This window comes from Marmota flaviventris, chromosome 1 (genome assembly GCF_047511675.1).
Source record: "Marmota flaviventris isolate mMarFla1 chromosome 1, mMarFla1.hap1, whole genome shotgun sequence".
NCBI lineage: Eukaryota > Metazoa > Chordata > Mammalia > Rodentia > Sciuridae > Marmota > Marmota flaviventris.
The window spans coordinates 96,204,144-96,230,539 of NC_092498.1; the positions used below are offsets into that span (position 1 = coordinate 96,204,144).

The 26,396-nt window shown below is 33.3% G+C and overlaps 1 pseudogene; it reads right to left on the bottom strand.

Annotated features, from left to right (window-relative positions):
• Positions 1 to 1,351: 1,351 nt before the first annotated feature.
• Positions 1,352 to 26,396, bottom strand: LOC117794563 (T-cell receptor gamma chain C region C10.5-like; annotated as a pseudogene).

A 26,396-nucleotide genomic window follows, 5' to 3' on the forward strand; every position in this document is an offset into this window, starting at 1 on the left:
ACCCTGTCTGCCTCATTGTAGGAAACCTTTAGAAAAGAAGCAACTTGTGTGTCTGGGTTTTTGTTTTTCCTAATTGAAAATTTTTTAAAGAAAAAGATTCTATTGGGTCAATTACATATGGGTACATACATAGATTCTCAGTTAAGAGATGCTGGCTTTAAATTATGAGCATCACTTGAAAAATAGTGGCCTTTAGGAAAAACTTAAATTTTCCAATCAATAAACTGTACACCATAATTGTGCCTACCTTAAAGGGCTCATAATGGGTTCACGGTGCCTGGTACAAGCTAAGTCCCTATTCCTTCCCACCCATCCTCTGTAGAGATGTAAGAAGAGAGATCTTTGTTGATGTTTTGTCTGTATGTGAGTGTGATCTCCACTTATTTCTAAAGTAGAGTGGAGCATATATGAGTACTATGGAGGACTTGCCTATCCATATCCAGCATTACTAAGTCACCTAACCCACAAAGCTCCGGGTCACAGGGAATTCTAACTTTATTTTGTAGGAAGAAATTATGACACAGAGATAGCAAGATTCTGAGGTCACCCAGATACTACATTTTAGACTCAGAATTGAAATTCAAGTCCTATGGGTCCACTGATTTAACTACTCGATTTAACTGTCCCTTAGAGTTTAGTGTAGCACTTCCATTTTTATTGTGAAGACAAGGAAACATGATGCTTCTGAGACTGAGCACACACAGTGCCAAGTCACATTAGATGTTTTCTTATTTTCAAGTGAATGTTTTCAGCCAAATGAACTTGAATCTATGATCTTTGGAAGAGCAGAAATGTGAGTGTCTTCATTTGGCCCTTGAGCCAGTGCTCCAAGGAAAGCCCATGACCCCCATCTCAGGAACAAGATTGAAAATTGGCGTTGAACCTTTGTTAACAACCAAGGCTTAGAGTCATAGTTAGTTGTCATGCTGCTTCTCACTGTGGACTTTCATTTCAGTTTCATCAGTTCAAAGTACACATGACCCCAAATAAGCTGTTGATATTTATTGTATCCATTAAGAAAAAGCAAGCACAGAAACCAAGTAGCAAAGAAAGCTGCTTTGGGCTGTATATATTTTAGCGGTCTCTGGTTACAAGACCCTAAGGGCTGTGATTAGAAGCTGCATGGTATCCCCACCAAGGCTTTGATGATTTGGGCTGGCTGGTGGGCCCACGGAGATTGTTGGTATAGTGAGACCAGGGGTCCCCAAGAGTTCTTTGTTAGAAAGCAAAGTTCCTGAAATGGCTCAATGGTTTGAAAAACCTTTATGAAATAATGACAGAATATTACATGTGAAAACTGAAGAAGCCTGAACCCAGCCGAAAGCCCAGCCAGGTCCTCAGCAGATTTTGTTCAGGGCAATAAACGATGAAGAGAAGATGACTGTCTTATGCCACAGTCTGCTAGGAGTTCTCCCAAACTTCCTCCAACAGCTGTTTTTCTAAGCAGACAGGAGGTAATGATGATCAAGTAGATCATGATCTTGAGGAGTAGGAGATAGCTCCAGTAGGCAGAGGTGTACGTGAGCTGCAGTTTCAGCACATCTAAGAGACGTCATGCAATTAGTTGCACCTGTTCCTTGACAAGAAAAGCCCCTCTTGGAGGAGGGTGCCACAGATGTTTATTTTTGGCAGTCTACACTGAAGTGACACCACCCCCACCAAACCCCAAAGGTCGACATCTACCACTCCCACCCAAAGCACCCAGAGCAAGGCTCAGCTTCCAAATCAAGTCCATTAACAACCTCTGCAAAATTCACTTAACGAGCTTCCTAATATCAAAAAGTAGGGCTATATTTTTAATGTTTGAGTCCAGTAAAAGACAAAAGTATGTGTGAAACTAGATTTTAGATTTTCTTCACCCTCAATATGCTTCTAAGCAAAATGATAGATAATATTCACTAACCACTAAACAAAATGCCAATCAGTACACTGAGAATTTTGCATAAGAAGGATTAGTGCTATTTAATTTTTATAGGATTTCAGGAATGCAAGAAAGAGTTTATTTTCATTCTCATTTTGCAGACAAAATGAGAACACAGGAAGCAGGAATGAGATACCAATATTCATTATACTGAATGATTCTTGTTTGATAAGCATAATGTTAATGCTTCACAAGCACTATGTTGTTTTAAGTCCTCATTCATACTTAAGTGAGTTGCATTATGAATGTTCCCATGTCATTAAAGAGAAAATAAAATATAAAGAGTTCACTTAACTTGCCAAGAATCATTCCAGTGAGTGGCAGGGCCAGAATTTAAAGGAAGTTAAGGGAGACTGAGCGAGGGCATGTACAAAGTACTTTTAAAAATAAGTCATATAAATGTTAGAAAGTATTGGCAGAGAGAACATAATCTCCTAATATCTTTATTATCCTTAGAAAATGCCACCTATTTTAAATTAAAAGCACTGAGCATTTCAGTGCAATTCATTCAGGGGAGAGAAAAAAAATAGGCAAGTCACATTTCTAATTCTCTGAACAGATTGAAGTAAAGAATTTTACTTATCTACATTAAAAAACAATACTAGAGCAACTTGAAATCATGTTTTCCCCAGTCATACAAACAATAGACAAATCAATGAATGAAGTTCCTTTGTTAAAATGCTTCAGAGCATATAGCTGTATCCTCTAACTTATCAATCTCATACCAAGGTCCGTAGTTTACTGTATTAATGTGATGTGAAGGAAATGATTGATAATGTAAAATGCCACTCTATTCTGGAACTATGAAACTTTCTGAGTTTTCTAATTTACATGAAGGAAGTTCAGAAGTTAAGATGACCAATAGTGGAAAAATGATATGGTATGAGATGAAGGCAAACACACTCTGAAACTCACCATTTCCATCTATCAAATCAGCTTCTCTGGCATTCTTAGTGATGAAAACTAAAAGCAATGAAAGCAAGTCCCAGTTAATTATTCACCCCTGTTATCTGATATTTAGTGTATTCGATTTGTTCACAGAGAGAAAATAAAAATGTGAGCCTCACATTTTCAAAAATAACTGGTGTGTAATTCAGTTAATACCATTCATATGTTATGGTTCTGCACATGAAGATGATGAAGTTCCTGAAGTTTATATGATTATATGTGACTGTATAATACATGCATGTGTGTGTTCTTGTGAGTGTATATACACACACATATGTATTTTTTAAATAAAAATGAGTGCTCTATGCAAAAAAAGTGAAATTCAAAAGTGTTAAGTTCTTTTTCCTTTCATCACAACCTGAATTCACATGCAGGACTAGGTGTTTCTCCTCTGTATTCACAGCTTCTTGCACAGCAATGCCCCAAAGCAAGTGATACACAAATATATATTCAATGGAAAAAGAAGCAGAAAATTGGCTGCTTTACAGGATCCAGCATACATTGCTGACATAAAATGTTGAGCCCCAAAGAGATCCATACAATCTGAGTCAACAACAGAATCATACACATTCAAAGGAGTCTGATTCAATGAAATTTCTCTTCTGAACAGAGGAATCTTTTGCTTTCTAACTCTCTCTTAGAGGAAGAAAAAGGAACTGGGTAAGAGTATAAACTATCTGATGGACTGGGCTGAAACACCTGCTATAGACATGTGGCATGTGCAAAAACTTCTTTAATTTTAGCTCTTTGCCCACCCCTGTAAAATGGGAGAAAAATAGTTGAATCACAGTACAGAAAGTTTTCTGACGATGAAAAACAAAAATGCATGTCAAACCCTGGCCCTTCTGTATAAAATGATTCTGTGACAGTTCAAGTTATTAGCTGCTACTAAAAATTAAAAATAAATAAACAAATCTAGAAGTAACACGATATCATCCTTGCTCCAGTCACTAAAGAGAAAAATGGATGCATGAATAAATAAAGAACATTTGTTATAGTAATTCATAGCATACCACAGTATCTTCCACTTTACAGTAATCCTATCCAAAAACAAGTTGTTTGCTGTGATATTGTGATGTCTAAGAAATGATAGATTAACTTAAAACTGGACTCAGTCTATTATACAACTTGCAACTATTCATATTTTTCAACCTTTTGCAAAGGAATTATAAAATAAAGATGATCATGAGCAGAAAAATCTGTAGCCTAAGATAAGGCAAACATACAGTAAAACCATTTGCATCTCTCAAACAAACTTCAGCATCAGTAGTATTGACAGCCAGAAGAAATGAGAACAAATACTAATTAACTACTCATTTCCATTTTTTACAATCTTTTTGTGGTGTATGTGTGTGTAAAATCCATTGACAGAGATATAGGAGAGATAATCCATCGATATTAATAAAACCTAATACGTGTTGAGTGATCATTTCTGTGATCACTAGGTAAAATGCCTCCTTTGCATTATGTAATTGAAATCCCCAACAACACTAACCTACTAAGATTAAGTTCTCAATTCTAAAAATATTGAAATATAATCCACACAGGTGCATTAAAATAGTTTGGAAATAATTATCTAGTTTATCCCTAGCATTTGAATAATTAATCATTATTTTTCTCAAAAGGATAGACCTCTAAAAGTGTAATTGTTTCAATGCTATCATAAGTGGTATACTTGTTGCTCAATGAAGATTATGTAGGTGTCCAACATCTGAAAAAATGGGGCCAAATGGGTTATATAAGCTGAATTATGAATACTGCCATACTTTGATTGAAAAATTAAGTATAAAGAGTATAGTAGATCTACTCTTTGTATTTAATTACTCTCAAAAGAAGAGATTTTTTTTTAATTATTCCATTTTAGTGAGGTGAGTATTTTCATGCAATTATTTCCTATGTTAGAAGATGGGAAAAGTCACGTTTCTATTTCTCTGAATGTAACTTGAGGCAAGAGTTGTATTTATCCATTATGATTCCCAGGTAATAATGGATTAATAAAATGTCAGTCTATTTTGCAACATCCAGATCTTCTGGCTTTTTCTTAAGCTAATGAATTTTAAAAATTAAGATGATCAGGAGGGGAAAATGCTACAGCATGAGATAAAGGTAAACATACACTAAAGCCCACCATTTTTAACTTTGAGATCAACTTCTCTGAGATTAATACAGCCAGAAGAAAAGAGAGCAAATACAAGTCAATCATTCGCCTCTTAGGTAAAAGTGTATGAATATGTGTATACATACACTTACTATACATATAAGTACATATATATGTCTGTCAAGAACAGAGATGGAAGCATTTAAAATAAGATTGCCATAACTCCAAATGTAATGTAACTAGTTTCACTGTATATATTTCATTAGATATCATTTGCATATTATGTTTTTGTACAGAAAGGTGTTGACTCTCATAAGAGATAACTTTTTCCTTTTAATCACAACTGGGGTATAATATCCAAGGCTATCTGTTTTTCTGCTGTATTCACAGCTTCTGTATCAGTGTGTGTTCCAAAGTAGTTTATATGCAAATGCATATTTAATGGAAAAAATAAACAGAAAATTGTCTGCTTTATGGGATCTAGCACACACTACTGGTATGAAGTGCTGAACCCAAAAAGAATTCATCCATTCCTAGAATCAACAGTGGAAGGAGTCTGATTTACAGAAAAATTTCATGTAAATACCAACAAGCAGCTGTACTTTTCACAGCATGCATGTCTGCACCATTCTTGATTCATGCACCTGATTTCTGGAGGTGTGGTATTTGTGGACATGAAACACCAATATTCATGAAATTGGTACCTACTGATTGATCACGGTTTGATTAGACTATGTTAATGCTTCATAAGCATTACTTTGTTTTAAGTTTTCCTTCACAACTAAGTGAGTTGTATTATGAATGTTCCCATACCACGAATGAGAAAATCAAATGAAAAGAGTACATTTAATCTTTTAAGTATCATACCAGGGAGTAGCAGAGCCAGAATTCAAAGAATGTTGAGGGAGATTTAAAGAGGACATGTGCAAAATACTTTGTAAAAATAATGCATATAAATGTGAGAATGTTATTAGTAGATATAACATAATATCCTAATATCTTTATTATGCTTAGAAAATGCCATCTGTTTTAAATGAGAGGGTTTGGGCATTTCAGTGCAATTCTTTATGGGAGGAGAAAAATAGATCAAGGCACATTTCAAAATTTCTATACAGAGATTGATAATGAGATTTTTATTTATATGTGATCAAAAACAATACCAGTATAACTTGATATCATGCTTTTGCCAGTTATATAAACAATAGACAAATCAATAAATAAAGTCTCTTTTTAGAAATGCTTCAGAGCACATCACTTTATCCTCTAATTTACCAATCTCATATACTAAGGTTGGTAGATTACTGTACTAATATGATGTGAAGGAAAAGAAGAATGATGTAAAATGCCACTCATTCTATTCTGGAACTACCAGACATTCTGAATTTTCTACCTTACATGAAGGAAGTTAAAAAGTTAAGATGATCGAGAGTAGAAAAATGATATGGCACGAGACAAAGGCAAGCACTCTCTAAAACTCAACATTTCCACCTTTCAAATTGGCTTCTCTGGCATTTAGAGTGGTGAGAACTAAAAGCAATGAGAACTAGCAGTCAGTTATTCACAGCTATTATCTGATATTTAGTGTATTCAATTTGTCCACAGAAAAAAAAGGAGAGATACACATTAAAAATGTAAGCCTCATACTTTCAAAAATAACTGTTGTCTAATTAAGTTAATAGTACTCATATATTATGATTCTGCACATGAAGATGATGATATTCCTGAAGTTTATATGTGTATAGGTGTATGTATACATACATATAGATATGTGTATGTATGTGTGTGTATGTACACACACACATATATATTTTTTAATCAAAACTAGTTTGTTGTGTCCAAAAAGTGAACTTCATGAATGTTACATCCTTTTTCCTTTTATCACAACCTGAATGCACATGAAGGGCTATGGGTTTAACATCTGTATTCACAGCTCCTTGCATAACAAATGACCCAAAGGAAGTCAACCACAAATACTTATTCAATGGAAAAAAAGGCAGAAAGTTGGCTGGCTTTACAGAATCCAGCACACACTACTGACAGGAAATGTTAAGCCCCAAAGAAATCCATCCAATCTGAATCTACAATAAAATCATACACATTCAAAGGAGTCTGATTTTTAAAAATTTCTCCTTTGAACAGAGGGATTTTTTGCTTTGTGACTCTGCCTTGGAGGAAGAATAAGGAACTGAGTAAGGGTATAAACTATCTGATGGCCTGAGTTTAAACACCTGCTATAGACATCTGGCATGTACAAAAACTTCTTTAATTTTAGCTCATTGTCCACCTCTCTAAAATGGGAGAAAAAGAGCTGAATCACAGCATAGAAAGTTTCCTGAGGATGAAAAACAAAAATACATGAAGAACCCTGGCTCTTTCTTCTGTATAAAATGACTCCGTGACAGTTCATGTTATTGCAGATATCAAAAACTAAAAATAAATGAACAAATGTATAAGTAACTTGATATCATGCCTGCCCCAGTCACTAGAGAGAAAAAAATGGATTCATGAACAAATGAAGAACATTTGTTAAAGTAATTCATAGCATACCCCTGTATCTTCTACTTTATAGCCATCCTATCTAAAAACAATTTATTTGTTATGATAATATGATGTCTAAGAAATGATGGATTAACTTAAAATTGTACTCAGTCTATTCTACAACTTTCAGCCATTCTTATTTTTTTGACCTCCTGCAAAGAGTTAAAAAATAAAGACAATCATGAGCAAAAAAAGTTGTAGACTATGGCAAACTTACAGTAAAACCATTTTCATTTCTCAAACAAGTTTTCAGAGTTAGGAGTACTGCAAGTTAAAGGAAACAAGAACAAATACAAATCACTTACTTATCCCCCTTATCTTTAATATCTTTGTACTGTGTCTGTGTGTGTATAATACATTGACAGAGATACAGGAGACATAATTAATCAATATTAATAAAAGCTAATTTCTATTGAGTGATCATTGCTGTGTCAGTCATTAAGTTACATGTCTCCTGTGATTGTCTCATTGAAATCCCCAATAACATTTAACCCATTAAGATCAAGTTCTCAATTCTGCAAATATTTCAATATTACCAACACAGGTGCATTAAAATATGTTGTATATAATTATATAGAGCTTTATATAATATATTATACATATATATAATATACATATGTATGTAATTTTTATTTATATACATATGTATGTTTTTTCAATTATTAACCATTACTTTTCTCAAAAAGAATAAATCTCTAAGAGTGTAATTGTTTCAGTGTTACTGTAAGTGGTATACTTATTGCTCAATGGATGTTTTTGTAGGTATTCTATGTCTGGGACAATGGGACAAAAAGTGTTAAGCAAGCTGAATCACAGAAGGTCACTTATTATGAATGAAAAATTGACTATAAAGAATATAGTAGACCCACTTTTTGTATTTTAATTATTCTCAGCAGAAGGCCTTTTTCAAGAAACATTCCATTTTAGTAGGATGAGTATTTTAATGCAATTATTTTCTATGTTAGAAGATGGAAAAAGTCACACTTCTATTTCTCTGAATAAAACTTGATGTAAGAGTTGTATTTAACCACTATGACTCCCAGGCAATGATGAATTAATTAAAATGTCAGTCTATTTTGCAATAACCAACTTGTCTGGCTTTTCTCAAGCTAGAGAGTTTCAAAAGTTAAGATGATCAGGAGGGGAAAATGCATGAGATAAAGGTAAACATAACACTAAAACCTACCAGTTTCAACTTTCAGATCAGCTTCTCTGGGATTAATAGTGGCAACAGCTAGAAGATAAGACAACAAGTACTAGTCAACCCTTCATCTATTATTTAAAAACTATAAAACTATAAACAGACACTTCACAGAAGAAGAAATGCAATCTATCACTGAAACATGAAAAAAGTGTTCAACTTCTTTAGCAATTAGAGAAATGCAAATCCAAACTACACTGAGATTTCATCTGATCCCGGTCAGAATGGCAATCATCAAGAATACAAGCAACAATGAATGTATAACTAATTAGGAAAAATTTTTAAAAAGACTATTTTTTATGAATATATGTGTACATACACTTACTATGCATAAGTAAATACATAAAAATCTGTCAAAAACAGAGACATTCATTTAAAATATGGTCCCCATAATTCCAGAAATAATTAGTTTCACTTTATGTAATTCAGTAGATATCATTTATATATTTTATTTTGCACGCAAATATATGATTTATATATTGTATTTGACCGTCATGATGGAAAACTTTCCCTTTTTTCATTCACATCAGGATTATCATAACCAAGAGTATCTGGTCTTCTGCTGTGTTCAGAACCTCTACCAGTTTGTGCTCCAAAGTAGGTGATACACAAATGCACGTTAAATTAAAAATTAACAGTAAATTGGCTGCTTTATAGGATACCTCCCAAACTGCTGATACGAACTGTTGAACCCCTCAAAAATCCATCTACTCCTAGAATCAACAGCGGAAGGAAAGAGTCTGTTTAAATAATTTTTTTTTCATGCAAATATGGGAAAGCAGGTGAACCTTTCTATCTCATTCATATTGCTAATATTCTTGATTCATGCACTTGATTTTCTGGAAATTAGTACCTACTAATTGATCCCTGTTTGATAAGCACAATGTTAATGCTTCACAAGCATTATGTTGTTTTAAGTCCTCATTCACACTTAAGTGAGCTGTATGATGAATGTTCCCATATCATGAATAAGAAAATAAAATGTAAAGAGTACACTTAACTTGCCAATAATCATTCCAGTGAGTGGCAGAGCCGGAATGCAAGATGAGGGAGATTAAATGAGGGCATGTAGAAATTACTTTGCAAAAATAATTCATATAAATGTGAGTAAATAATTAGTAGAGATAACATAATCTCTTAACATCTTTATTATGCTTAGAAAATGTCATCTTTTATAAATTTAAGGAGCTGAGCATTTGAGTGCAATATTTTCTTTTTATATTGATTTTATTTTTTAAATATATGACAGCGGATGTATTACAATTCTTATTACTCATATAGAGTATAATTTTTCAATCTCTGTTTGTATATAAAGTATGTTCACATCAATTCGTGTCTTCATACATGTATTTTGGATAATGATGTCCACATTCCACCATCCTTGCTAGCCCCCTACCCCTCTAGATAGGGCAGAGGTGTGGGAGGGGAAGAGAGGGGGCAGGGAGTCAGCACAATATTTTCTAGGGAGAGAAAAGCAGGCCAAGCCACATTTCTAATTCTCTGAAGAGAGATTGAGGTTAAGAACTTATTTATCTATGATTAAAAACAGTACAACTATAACTTGATATCATGCTTTCTCCAGTTATACAAACAGTAGGCAAATAAATGAATAAAGTCTCCTCATTGAAATGCTTCAGAGCATATTACAGTATCCTCTGATTTACCAATCTCATACCAAATTTGGTCATTTACTATATTACTGTTAGGTGAAGGTAATGTTGGATAATGTAAAATACCACTCATTCTATTCTGGAACTAGAGACATTCTGAGTTTTCACTTTACATGAAGGAATTTCAAAAGTTAAGATAGTCAATAGTGGAAAAATGATATGGCATGACATAAAGGCGAATATACTTTAAAACTCACCATTTCCATCTTTCAAATTGGCATCTCTGATATATATGGTGGTGAGGACAAAAAGCAATGAGAGCAAATAGCAGTCAGTTATTCACTGCTAATATCTGATATTAGTATATTCAATTTGTCCACAGAGAGAAAGGAGAGATAAACATTAAAAATGTAAGTCTCGCTGTTTCAAAAATTACTGGTATCTAATTCAGTTAATATACCTCACATGTTATGTTTCTGCACATGAGGATTTTGAAGTTCCTGAAGTTTATGTGTGTGTGTATATATATGTGTATACAAATATATTTATGTATATATACACATGTATTTTTTAATCAAAACTAATTGGTTGTATCCAAAAAAGTGAACTTCATAAACATTATATTCTTCTCCCTTTTATCACAACCTGAATGCATATACAGGACTATGTGTTTCTCCTTCTTATTCACACCTCTTTGCACAGCAAATGACCCAAAGCACGTGATCCACAAATACACATTCAATGGAAAAAGAAGCAGAAAATGCACTGCTTTACAGGATCCAGTACACACTCCTGCCATGAAATATTGAGCTTAAATAATCTTTCCATCGAGTCGACAACAGAATCATACACATTCGAAAGAGTCTGATTTAAAGAGATTTCTTCTATGAACAGAGGAATCTCTTGCTTTATGACTCTCTCTTAGAAGAAGAATAGGGAACTGAGTAAGGTTATAAACTATCTGATGGACTGAGTTGAAACACCTGCTATACACGTGTGGCATGTGCAAAACTTCATTTATTTTAGCTCATTTCCCACCCTGTGGAGTGGGAGAAAAATAGTTGAATTGCAGCATAGAAAGTTTTCTGAGGATGCAGAACAAAAATGCATGTAGAACCCTGCCCAATGCCATATGTGACTGTGTGAAAGTTCATGGTGTTAGCAGCTGGAAAAACACTAAAAATAAATGAATAAATCTAGAAGCAACTTGATATGATACTTTCCCAAGTCCTTAGAGGAAAAAATGAACACATAAATAAATGAAGCCCACTTGTTAAATTAATTCAGAGAATGACACTTTATAGTCATCCTGACAAAACCAAGTTGTTTGTGTGATATTGTGATGTCTAAGAAATGATGAATTAATTTAAAATTTGACACAGTGTATTCTGAAACTTGCACTAGTCTGATTTTTTGACCTTATGCAAAGGAGTTCAAAAATTAAGACGATCAGGAGCAGAAAAAGCTGCAGACTAAGAAAGGCAAACATGCTAAAACTGTTTTTATCTTTCAAACAATATTTAGAATCATTATCACTGACAGCTAAAAGAAATAAGGACAAATACTAATCAGCTATTCACCCTCATTTTTTTACTCTTTTTGTTGGTGTCTTTCTGTGTGTAAAATCCATTGACAGATATACAGAAGAGATAATCAATCAAAACTAATAAAAGCTTATACATGGTAGGTGATCATTGCTGTTCCGTGGCTATGTTAAATTATTCTGAGCATTTTCTCACTGAAATTCCTAGTAACACTTAATCCATCAATATCAAGTTCTCAATTATGCTAATATTTCAATATAACCAACACAATTGCATTAAAATAGGTTGAAAATCATTATCTTGAGCTCATTTATACTTTATATATTTTTTCAAAGATTTTAATAATTAACCATTTCTCTCTCAAAAGAATAGGCATCTAAAAATATAACTATTTCCAAGTCATCATAAGTGGTATACCTGTTGCTCGATGGAAGTTTTTATAGATGTTCCACATCTGGGAAAATGGGTCTAAATGGGTTATGTAAGTTGAATTATGGATGGTTCCATATTATGAATGAAAAATTAAGTATAAGAGTATAGTAGGCATGTTTTTCTTTTTTAATTATTCACAGCACAAAGGCTTTTTAAAAATACCTTTATATTTTAGTGGGATATTTTAATGCAATTATTTCCTATGTTAGAAGATACGAAAAGTCACATTTCTATTTCTCTGAATAAAACTTGAGGCAGGAGTTGTATTTTCCATTATGTCTCCTAGGAAATGATGGATTAGTTAAAATGTCAGTCTATTTTGCAACATCTAGCTATTCTGGCTTTTGCTTAAGGGAGGGAGCTTTAAAAGTTAAGATGATGGGGAGAGTAAAATGCTACAGCATGAGACACAGGTAAACATACACTAAAACCTACAATTTTCAACACTGACATCAGCTTCACTGGGCTTAATAGTGATGTCAGCTAGAAGAAAAGAGAGAAGTACTAGTCAATCACTCATCTATTATTTAAAAGTATGAACACACACTTCACAGAAGTAATACAATCGATTAAAAATATGTGAAAAATTTCCAACATTTTTAGCAATGTGAACCAAAACTACTGGAGTATTTCTTCTCACCCCAGTCAAAATGGCAATTATCAAAAATACATGCAATAATAAATGTTGAGTAGAATGTGAGGAAAAAAGTTATACTCATACATTGCTGGTGAAAATGCAAATTGGTGTAACCATTATGAAAAGAGGTATGGAGATTCCTCAAAAAACTTAGAATGAAACCACCATTTGACCCAGGTATCACACTCCTTGGTTTATACCCAAGGGTCTTAAAATCAGCGTATTACAGTGATGCAGCTACATCAATGTTTATAGCAGCTCAACTCATAATAGTTAAACTTCGGAATAAAACTAGGTGGCCTTCAACAGATGAGTGGATAAAGAAAACATATATATGTGTGTGTGTGTGTGTGTGTGTGTGTGTGTGTGTGTGTATAATGAAATATTAGCCATCCTTAAAGAATATTGAAATTATGTCATTTTTTGATAAGTAGATGGAGCTGGAGAATATCATGCGAAGTGATATTTCATATATTTGAATGTTCATTCACAACAAGGAGGGACTAAGGAGAAATAAAGTTACATGAAATTAGGTAGAGGGAGTGAAGAGAGGGAAGAGGGGAGAGGGGCAGGAAGGACAGTAGAACGAATCAGACATTATGACCCTATACACATATATAACTGTACAACATTGGGATTCTACATCATGTACAACCAGAAGAATGAGAATTTATGTCCCATTGATGTATGAAATGTCAAAGTGTACTCTACTATAATGTATAACTAATTAGACCACATAAAAAAATCATTCTAAAAAAGTGTATGAACATGTGTATACATACACTAACTATGCATATAAATAAATACAAGAATAATCATTAAATATGGACCCCATAATTCCAAAAAGAAATTAGTTCCACTCTATGTAATTCAGTAGATTCTTTCATATAATTTTTTTTATACACAAAGATGTCGACCTTCATGATGGATAACTTTTTCTTCTTCTTTTTCTATCACAAGTGGAGTATCATATCCAATAGAATCTGGTTTTCTGCTGTATTCACAGTTCCTCACCGTGTGTGCTCCAAAGTAGGTGATGCACAAATTTATGTTCATTGGAAAAACAAACAGAAAATTGGTTGCTTTATACAATCCAGCACACACTGCTGATAGAAAGTGCCAAATACAAAAAGAATACACCCACTCCTAGAATCAACAGTGGAAGGATCTTAAGAGTCTGATTTAGAGAAGTTTTTCATGTAAATACTGGAAAGCAGTAGTACCATTCCTCATCATGCACATCTCCAATATTCTTGATTCATGCACATGATTTTCTGGAGGTGTACAGTTTGTAGACATGAGACACCAATATTCTTGAAATTGATTCCTCCTGATTGATCACTATTTGATTGGCCCTATGTTAAATATACACAAGCATTACCTTGTTTTAACTCCTTTATCAGACTTAAGTGAGTTGTATTATGAATGTTCCCATACCTTGAATGAGAAAATAAAATGTAAAGAGTGCGTTTAACTTGCCAAGAATCATTCCAGTGAGTGTAAGGGCCAGAATTCAAAGGAGGTTAAGAGAGATTAAAAGAGGGCATGTGGAAAAGAGTTTGTAAAAAGAATAAAATAGACACTAGTATTGCTGTATGTATATACATGTCTGTATAACCAATGTGATTCTGCAACCTGTACACTCAGAAAAGTGAGAAATTATACCCATTTGATTCAAATGTATGATATGTCAAGATCATTGTATTGTCATGTGCAACTAATAAAAATATGAAGAAAAATAATGCACATAAATGTGAGAACTTAATTAGTAGAGATACCATAATCTCCTAATACCTTATTTATGCTTAGAAAATGTCACCTATTTTAAATGAGAGGAGCTGAGCATTTCAGTGAAATTCTTCATGGGGAAAGAAAAACAGGCCAAGTCAGATATTTGGATGTTCATTCACAATAAGTAATTATCTGACCAGAGATTGAGGTTGACAATTTTATTTATCTGGGATTAAAAAACAATACTAGAGTCGCTTGATATCATGCTTTCCCCAGTTATACAAACAATAGACATATCAATAAATAAAGTCCCTTTTTTGAAATGTTTCATCACTGTGTTCTTTAATTTACTTAATTTACCAATTTCATACCAAGGTCAGTAGATTACTCTATTAATGTGATGTGAAGGAAATGATGGATAATGTAAAATACCACCTTACATGAAGGAAGTTAAGATGACCAAGAGTAGAAAAATGATATGGCATGATATGAAGGCAAACACACTCTAAAACTCACCTTTCCATCCATCAAATCAGCTTCTCTGGCATTTTCAGTGGGGAGAACTAAAACAATGAGAGCAAATAGCAGCCAATTATTCTCCCGTATTATCTTGTATTTACTGTATTCAATTTGTCCACAAAGAGAAAGGAGAAAATCAATATAAAAATGTGAGTCTCACAGTTTCAAAAACAACTGGTGTTTCATTTAGTTAATTCCACTCATATACCATGGTTCTGCATACAAGGATAGTGAAATTCCTGAAGTTTATATATGTTTATGTGTGTATACACGCACATATGTATTTTTAATCAAAACTGGAGTGTTGTATATAAAAAGTGAACTTCAAAAATGTTATATTCTTTTTCCTTTAATCACACCCTGAATGCACATCTGAGACTATGTGTTTCTCCCACATATTCACAGCTCCTTGCACAGCAAAAGACCCAAAGCAAGTGATCCATAAATACATGTTAAATAGAAAAAGAAGCAGAAAATTCACTGCTTTGCAGGATCCAGCACGCACTGCTGACATGAAATGTTGAGCCCAAAGAAATCCATCCAATCTGAGTGGACCTCAGAATCATACACATTCAAAGGAGTCTGATTTAAAGAAATTCCTCATTTGAAAAGAGGATAGCAGCTATCCCAGTGCCCCTGCTTCATGCACATGACTTTCTGAGATGTGGTTTTAATGAGGCCACCGATACTGACACAATCTAATATCTGTTAAGTGATCATTGGTATGCTGTCCTCTGTTAAATACTTCATATACATTTACAAAATGCAGGAGTAAAATTGTCTTAAAAATAATCAATAGAAATACAAACAAAACATAGACAAATAATTCCACAAGTCTGGATAAAAGGAAAAATCTTCTCTTAATTCTTCTAATCCAAAGGCATTTTCCTGTTTGAGGAGCTAAGCAATTTCCTTGCTTTCTGGTCTTTCTGGAATAAGTAGGTCAAGTCACATTTCTAGCTCTCTGCATAAAACTTGAGGTGAGATGCACACACATACTCACACATGTACACACACATGTATGTTTTATTGTGTATATATATAAATATTTATGTGTTTCTATAATTTTGTGCATATATATGTGTACATATATACAGAATTTTTTAAAAAGCAAAAAACTTACAACGATTACATTTTTTAAACTGATTAAAAAACAGAGTCACATGTTTGTTTTATTCTTTTTCTTCTAGATATGTTCTTTTTCATATGAATACACTTCCACTACAGAATTACATTAGACACTCAATTTTCCATTTAAACTATTTTCTTAAATACTTTAAGTGATGGAGTTGGAGTATAGGCTTTTGGGGGGTAATTCCCAAGGTATAAATATGCATATGGTTATGTTTGGATTTGAAATATTTTCAAGAACAGACTTTTGGAGTTTGAAAGTTTATTAAAAATGTGGCATTTGCAGGTAAATGGATGTGGTTGGAGAAGATAATGCTAAGTGAAGTCAGTCAATTCCCAAAAAACAATTGCGGGATATTTTCTCTGATATAAGGAGGTTGAATCACAGTGGGGGAGGGAGGGAGAGCATGGGAGGAATAGATGAATTCTAGATAGGGCAGAGAGGGGTGGGAGACAAAGGGAGGGCGTAGGGGATTAGCAAGGATGTTGGAATGTGATGGACATCATTATACAAAGTACAAGTATGATGACTTGAATTGGGTGACAACATACTTTATATACAGTGATACAAAAGTTGGGGTATATATGTGTATTAAGAATTGTAATGCAAAAAAAACCCAAAAGAGAACATGTATAAAGGCAAAAAAAAAAAATAGAGAATAGTGTTACCTTAGATTAGGTACAGGGAAGTGAAAGGAGGGGAAGGCAGGGTATGTGGGGATAATAAAGATAGTAGAATGAAACAGACATTATTACTCTATTTATATAAGTGACTGTGTGACCAATATGATTAAATGTATGCTCAGAAAAAATGAGAAATTATATCCCATCTATGTATGATATATCAAAGTATATAAGTGCATTCTACTGTCATGTATAACTAATTAAAACAAATAAAAAATTTAAAAAGTATATTACTTTTCTTAAAGTGACTTTATTCACTAAAAGATAAATGAAAGTCACTATCATCATAAACTGATTTGAATTGATTGAGGAAAAAAGAATAAAGCAGTGTCACTCATAATAAAATCTGTGTTTCCTAAATTGTCTAAATAAATGCTGTTTGTAAATTTGGAACTGATTAATTTTATCTACCTTAAAAATGATCACATCATTCATTTGTGCTTCCATGTGGTATAATTATTAAAAGAAATTCAAGTATCACCACTGGAAAAGCACTGTAGAATGACATGGATAGATGTTCCCTCCTTAGCTCGGGAGTCATGAAAAGCCCATGAGAGAAATGTGTTATAGAAGTTAGGGCCTAGTAAATAATTTTAAAATAAAACCTCTCTCCTGCACGGTATTCATCACCATGTAACTTAATATTCTTTTTATTTGTTCCTGATCACTACAAAAATATGAACCTAATTGGGCATGTAAGCACAGGGGTTAAGTTAACCTTGTGATTTACATATTGTCTGCCCTCTGTTTCTCAGCAAGGGAAATAGAAAATTGGGTCTGTCTTTGTATTCTTACTTTAGTTTGTTCTAGGAAAGGCTATAAATAAGTACAATAAATATATAAATAACTGAATTCAGGATTTATCTTTTTTTTTTCTGCTATCATTGTGTCATTTGATCTTCATCATACCTCCAGGGAAAATCAGGCAACTGTTCAGCCCTCACTGGTCATGGCAGAAAGTAAGGGTCCCCAGAGGCTGAAGCCTTACTTGAGAAAGCTGGATAGTGCATAGCAAAGGTGTTCACCACTTTTGCCATGTGTATGTTCCTCACTGGTTAAATGGGACTTGTAGCCACAGGGAAAATTATAAAAAGATTACTTCCCATGCCCACTGGGGCATTTCGACTGCTGTTTAACACTCAGGACTGTGATGCCTGGTGAGTCACTGGACCACTGCAAGGCTTTTGCGCAGTCAGACCTCTGCACAGCTGTGTGGATATGTACCTCACTGCATCAAAAGGATTCTTTGGGACATAGTTCCTGAGTTCTGTGTGACCTTGAGTGAAAGGGAAAGAGGATTCTCTCTTTGCTACAGCAGTCCTCTTGGGGATATTAGTCTTAGACTACTCATCTACATTCCAACTCAGTCCTGGCATGTGCTAGCAGAACAGGAAAGGTTTATGTAGCTACATTTACCAATGGCAAGAAGTATACCCATCACAGAGAAAAGTAGTATCTTCATACATGTTAGCCTCATTTAAGCATAAGTTAGAAAATTTTGTCTAACAGTGATATGTAAAATAAAAATCAGAACAACACAAGGCTGCTAAAACTTCCATAGCCAAGGTTATTTCTTTTTTATTTATTGCTTTTTGAACTATGCTCTAATTCCTACCTGAGTATCATTTTGTTAACTAAGCACTCCTTGTTTGTAGACTAAACCCTGTGGATGTCAAGATTCAAGTCTGTGACTTGCTTCCATGATAGAACATTCTTTAAAGCCCCATAATTGTTCAGATTTCTAAATCAAATAAAATCATCAAAAGTGAAAACTACTTGTTGGCATGTAACATTTTGCTAGATGCTTTCCTGTATATTATTTCATATAATACACATAAAATTCTAAAAACATATCCTCTGGTTTTAATATTTTCAATATCAAAACAGAAGTTGAGAAAGCTTAAGGCAAACTTTCCCATGTTTTCTCCTGTCTATACCATTTTACTTCCATAAGGAAAATAACAGGGAATTTATGCTAACATGAAATATGATTTTTAGGAAAGACTTATACTTGTTTTTCATTACTACTTGATTGAAAAGGTGGATGATTCCCTGTCAAATATTTTTCTGGAAATTTATATATACATTTAAAAAATTTTGTACTTGCAGATGGACAGCATGCTTTTATTTTATTTTCTTAATTTTGTATATGGTGCTAACGATGGAACCCATTGCCTCACACATGCTAGGCAAGCATTCTGCCACTGAGTCACAGCCCCACCCCTATGTTTATATTTAAATGCACATATCTTTCTTTATTTCAGGGAAGAGAATCTCTTGATCACCTCCTCTATTATTCTCATGTTTGATGATACACCTCTGCTCTTTATCTATTGATACTCCAGTCACAGTTAGCCAGCTCATCTTCATGTATGTGTCTTTGTTCTTCATGGTGTTTCCCTGCTGGGATTCCAGAATCCTATCACCATTTTTTTTTCTTTCCAAACTACCATAATAACATCAGGAAAAATGTTCTCAAGAAGACAAAGATATGTTCCAGACTTAAGAAGATGTATTTCATCAACTGATGGAAGAAAAATCTTGGGCTTGGGGGAAAACTCTGCATCAGAGTTTTTGTCTGTGGAGAAAATGGAATATCAATTTAATAGAATAATTGGAGAAACATACACATTACTTCTTTTGTAATAACTTAGTACATATCATAGGGGGACAAGCTGCCATTGAATAAGTATACACTATGGACTTTCATCCCCCATAGGTTGAGAAGTATTTATTGTTGTCCTTACTTCACAGATGTACAAAGAATTTAAGTAACTTGTCAAAGTGAGAGCCATGGAGTTGTAGAGCCTGGATGAAAACTTGGTCTTTGTTCCTTCTCCACATGCTAAGAAGGGTGTGACTTATAACTGTTCATAAACAAGGCTTTCTACATTCAGAATCTCACTAATTATTATTTTTTTCATTCTCTTTTGTTTTCTGATAGTGGAGCATTTTGTCAAGGTTTAATTCAGGGGAGGGGAAGACAACCAGGCCACTTTGTGCTCTGTCTAGATGAGGCTCTGTGCTTTTATTCTAAAGTGCTTCACTCATCCTTTCCCTCTTCTGCTCTCTGGACATGTAACTCACAGTCTTCTGCTCTGTGCTTCTGTGCAACCTAGTCTTCATTTAGCTGATTCTAGAATGCACCATCTTATTTCTCATATGAATAAGTGTCAGGAAGTAGGTTTTCCTTTATGTTTGTAATAATACACTGTCACTTGTTTCATTGGGCAGGTATTTCTGTCAATATTTACATTTGATCAGTTCATCTCTCAGATTCAAATATGGATCCCTGTCTCAGTTCTGAAGCTTTTTGTTTTCATAATTAATGTCTAAGGTTCACATATGAACTACTCCAGGCTTTTGGTTTGGGCAATATTTAATCCTGTACTTCCATATTTCACAGTATCTTGAATTTTGACACAAAATAGGAACATTTTCAAAGCTTCTAGTAAAATTTGTATTGATTCTTTTCTAAGATTATCTTGTGCTAATCTTATTAAGATTCAAAACTTTTTCTTATCAAGTTTATTCAAACCTATTTGCTTGAATTTGCTTATCAAGGTATTCAAAACTTTTGGTTTTGAAAATTTTTTCCAAAAACATATTATATTTTATAATTTCTTTTGAAGTTCAAGCTTCACTACTGATACCACAGGGGTATTTTCATACTTGCTTTTACAGGAATCGACTGGTTTAGGGAGAGGGTCCCATCACATTTTTGTGTATTTGGCTCTCAGTTTCTCTTCAAAAGTTTGTGTCAACCTTATGTCTGACATCTGAGTTCTGGGCTTCCATTATTCTCTTTATCTCAATCTGCTGAATATGTGCATATATAATTAGTGTAGAATTAAAAGTAATGGTTCAAGAATCTGTCACAGGTACAATATCATATAACAAAACTTCATTTGTTTACAATGGCATGTATTGTGTATTTAATGTTAGCTGGTTTTCAGTTTATTTTTAACATAATAACAATGTAAATAATGAAATGATTTCAAATTGATTTCCAATTGAAATTCAAATACTTTACAAAAACTCATTTTGTTCTAGCATGAAGTTAGTAGAATAATTCAAAAGACAATTTCTTAAGAAAAGAAGAATTGTTTATCACCTTTTTTAAAATTGCTTTTTTAGTTATAGATGAACAAAATACCTTTATTTTGTTTATTTTTATGTGGTGGTGGGATAGAACTCAGTGCTTCATGCATGCTGGGCAAGTACTCTACCACTGAGACACAATCCCAGCCCCTTGGATTTCACTTTTGAGAAGAAAGGGTCAAAAATTCTTGATGATTTCTGTCTGAGTGACAAAGCTCCTAACTTTTATACAAAATCAGGATGCATTCGATGTTACTACTCCTGGACATATTAATAATATAATTGAGTCCCAGTATGCTTTTAAAATTTTACCCAGTTTGCTATTAACACAAATATTAAAAGACTATATATTTGTCCAACTGTATACATCATTTGTAGTTTAAAATGTATGTTATAAAAGCTAAGACTAAATATTCAATTGCGGATTATATTTGTATAATTTCAGTCAAAATATATGTCTTAAGAACTCTAATTATCATCTAAGGGACTTGTGGTTGTTAAAGGAAAATTTCTTATTTCAGTATAATGAAGAAATTGACACTCAAATTATGATTGGAAAACATTTCTGGACAGTTCCCCACCATTATTACCTCTTGCTTCTTTCCCTTATAGTTTAAATTTCATGCTTTTAAGGGTAAAATGAATCTTGAACTCCATAACTTTCTCAATAACAGTTGATGAAGCATTAAATAGTGTACTTGATTATAAACAGTTAGTACCTATGGTCTGAATTCTTACATTACATACTCTTTTAAAACATTCCCTTTAAATATCTATATTTTCAGGGCCAAGCATTTTTTTTTTTACAATATATAAAATAGCAGCCATACTATTTTATTTGAATAATGAATAGAATGGCTATCACATATCTTCTTTGCTTAAAAAATTCAGAAAGCCTATCCAACTCATTTTTGTATGTTTATTTGCCTAATAATACCACCTACATGTTTTTTAAGATGCAATGATATGAATTCCATACAAGCTTACCAAATATTGACTGAATAAACTACTGAAGTTATATTTCAAAACTACATGTGATTTTTTTCTTAAATATAGTCTATTTTTCTTTAATTAACTAAGTTGTAATAGCTATTTCACATTCAATATGCATTTTATATTTGTGACAAAAGATTCCAGTGGTTTTACTCATTATATGTATTGACCATTTTCTGGATGAATTTGAATTTCTTTTCTGACAAATATGGGCAAAAGAATAATCTGATTGGCTATAAATTGTAGGACAAATTATTATTGATGTAATAAATATATTCAATTGAGATAAAGGATAAATTCGAAGCATGTAAAACATGTTTTAAACAGAAATTCTTTAAGAGCATTTTAGTGTTATTTTTATTAACAAGTAATAAAATTCTGCTTTACAAAAACCAACCACACACACACACACACAAAACCAACCACACACACACACACACACACACACACAAAAGCCCAACTCCAGACTTATTTTTTTTTTTCTGTGAGTGAATGTTAAAGTAACTTTCTATTTGAGCAGTTAGAACTATAATTGAATCTTCTGGAGAATTTCTGCTCTGTAGCAAATGCTATCAAAACATCTCTCTGTAGTGGAGAAGACACACATTTAAATTGGAACAAAATTTACAAGGCACCAAATATGTGTTTAGCAGTGTACCAAGAACTTTCTTCTCATTATCTCATTTAGTTCTCACATAACCTTATTGGGTTCATACTGTCATCCCTTATTATGAATTAGGAAACTAAGGCCAAAATGATTGCCAAAGCTCACTAAGCTCAGAGGGAACCAGAGATCCTGGTTGACTTAACTGCAAAGCTCTTAGTGCTACTAACAGATGAACCCATGAGAACAGTGAATGTATCCACTCCGCTGAGTCTGTCACCATCTTATTTGTAATAAAAAAAATGAGTACAAAATCAAATTTTGTATTGGTAAAAGAAAAAAATGAAGGAATTTTATATGGATTACTAATTATTACTTGGAACTGAGGTCTCTAGTTTATAATACTTCACACCTTTATAGAATAATAATAAATGGAAAAATGACTTCTTTTTGTTTTGTGAAGGGATAATATCCAGTCACCTTATGGGATTTCCCAAAATCACTCAGATCTGAGATTACTTAGAACACTGTGAAGTGATGCATGTTTTCAATCCAGATGAAGCCTGGACAAAATTCCTAATGAAGTGGAAAGTTAAAATAGGCAATATCTATCAATTGCTATTTGTGTCAATATAATTTTTAACTTTGTAGATCAATAAATAAAGCACATATTATAAGTAGAATTACATTTACTATTTCGTTAATTTCAAAGACAAACCAATTATACTATTCATACAGATAAATACTTAATAAACATATATTCTAATTCATCAGTATTTTATGATTCATATGCGTAGAAGGATAAACACCTGGACTTATTGTGAAGCAACTTCTTTTTATAATCCAGTTCCCTTTGATAGGAGACTTAATGAGCTGTTTCAGTATAGAAATACATAATGATGATTTTTTTTAACTTTTTTAAATGTTTTTATCTTTGTAAAAGCAATGTAACAGTTACACGCATTGGAAAGATTTTATAAAGCTCATGAATCTCATTGTTCAAATATAATTATTTCATTATTATTTATTCCCTTATAGTCTGTTCATAATTATACACATTTAATGTAATTCAGTTAGAATGACAGAGTTATATATTTTACTTTTTTAAAAAATTAACATTTTATTATAAATAAGAGAATGTTTTCTTTCTTTTTTATTATTTTTTTTATTGGTTGTTCAAAACATTATAAAGCTCTTGACATATCATATTTCATACATTAGATTCAAGTTGGTTATGAACTCCCAATTTTACCCCAAATACAGATTGCAGAATCACATCAGTTACACATCCACATTTTTACATAATGCCCTATTAGTAACTGTTGTATTCTGCTACCTTTCCTATCCTCTACCATCCCCCCTCCCTCCCCTCCCATCTTCTCTCTCTACCCCATCCACTGTAATTCATTTCTCTCCTTGTTTATTTTCCCATTCCCCTCACAACCTCTTATATGTAATTTTGTATAACAATGAGGGTCTCCCTCCATTACCATGCAATTTCCCTTTTTTCTCCCTTTCCATCCCACCTCATGAATCTGTTTAATGTTAATCTTTTCTTCCTGCTCTTCCTCCCTGCTCTGTTCTTAGTTGCTCTCATTATATAAAAGAAGACATTTGGTATTTGTTTTTTAGGGATTGGCTAGATTCACTTAGCATAATCTGCTCTAATGCCATCCATTTCCCTGCAAATTCCATGATTTTGTCATTTTTTAGTGCTGAGTAATACTCCATTGTGTATAAATGCCACATTTTTTTTTATCCATTCATCTATTGAAGGGCATCTGGGTTGGTTCCACAGTCTAGCAATTGTGAATTGTGCTGCTATGAACATCAATGTAGCAGTATCCCTGTAGTACGCTCTTTTAAGGTCTTCAGGGAATAGTCCAAGAAGGGCAATAGCTGGGTCAAATGGTGGTTCCATTCCCAGCTTTCCCAGGAATCTCCATACTGCTTTCCAGATTGGCCGCACCAGTTTGCAGTCCCACCAGCAATGTACAAGAGTACCCTTTTCCCCACATCCTCTCCAGCACTTGTTGTTGTTTGACTTCATAATGGCTGCCAATATAATGATGATATTTTAAACATTTCTTTGCTGAAAGGACCGGATCGCTCCTTTTGACTTGAAAATACCTACTACAGCATCCAAAGCATTGAAACTGTGTTGCAGAGTATCCTAACCAATAGATATGATGGGTATTCTGCAACTTTTGCAGCATGAATGCCAAGACAGCTCTGAGCTACACAAGTAAGGAATGTTATTCAGTATAGTTTCTGTAGATATTTTACAAGCTTCAGTATTTCTGGAAAATTTGAGGCAACACATAAAGAAAATTTAGGGCAATGGTGTCAAAATGACTTGTCATTCTGTGGAAGAGCACTGAGATTCATTTCTTGAGTATTTAGTAAATTCATATTCAGTATGACTTCCATGATATCTTTTGGGGAGAGAGGAGTAATCCAGTGACATGATTAAAAGCAGAAACATTGTGTTCATGCATGAGTAATAATATAAATTGTGAGCTGTTACTAAGTAGTCAATTAAAGTACCCAGTTAAAGACAAAGTACACAAGAATATTACAACAGGACTAATTTTGCAAAATCATATAATGGTCCAAACCTTGTGCTTTGGAGTCACAAGTCCTCACTGTGAAAAGAAAATGAGAAATTTTCTTATATAAGGCTGTTGAGTGATGATAGAAGGCACTGAAACATGTTAGCATGTTGTCTGCCCCATAAAAAAATTACTTAATATTTTTTTCTTTTTAATGGGATAGTATTGGGCCATTTTATCAAATTCTTCCATCAAATACAATGTTGGACCACTTGTCCAACATAAATATTGCTTATACAAAACAGGAACAGAAGTTTTTTATTTCAGAAGCTGGATTTTTTCTTTTTCTAATATTTGGATTAGGATGTTCATTCTGTATATGGACTTTATAAGCCATAAATTCCACACAAATTAAGAAAGGAAAAGAGCTCAACCCAGGATCTCTGGCCTCTCTGGATGTCACGGGCAAAAAGCACAGTGAGGCCAAATTAAGGCAAAATCTGATAACACTTACCCATGGGCCAGAAATCATTTGAGATTGAGCCTGTGTGTCATCTACCTTTTTGTCTACCATCTTCAGTGTGTTTGGAGAGAAAATTCATGAGCAAATGTGAATGGAAAACTTAGGGTTGAAATTGTCTGTAAAATAACAAATTTCAATAACCTGGACCACCTACAGGCCATATAAAAAGAATTGCTGTAGCATAAAGTTTAAGTAAGGGTCTTCCATCTAAGGAGCTAGAGGAATGTGAAGTGGGATTTATTAATGTTCTATAGGGACTTACTATAAGAATTCATTTTTTGTACTATTTATTGCTAAGAATGAGTACAAAATCAAGAATATAGATTTTTCAGGTTATCCAGAGAATGAAAGACTCTGTCCGATCTCAAAATATAGAGAAGGCAACTAATAAAAATATGTTTTGAGGATTTTAACATAAAAGACCTATAAAAAAGCAATAATTTACACCAGTAGTCTACAAAAAATGGTATTTAAAATGTTTTAGTTTCTATCCTGAGGTTCTCCTTTGTGTGTATATAAATTCTAAGTGACAAATTCAATCCTCTTCCTGAGAAAGAAGAGAAGAAACCATTTACAAAGTGATTTTGTTTCTGTATCCAGTAGCCCATACCTGCATACTGGTCCTTCAT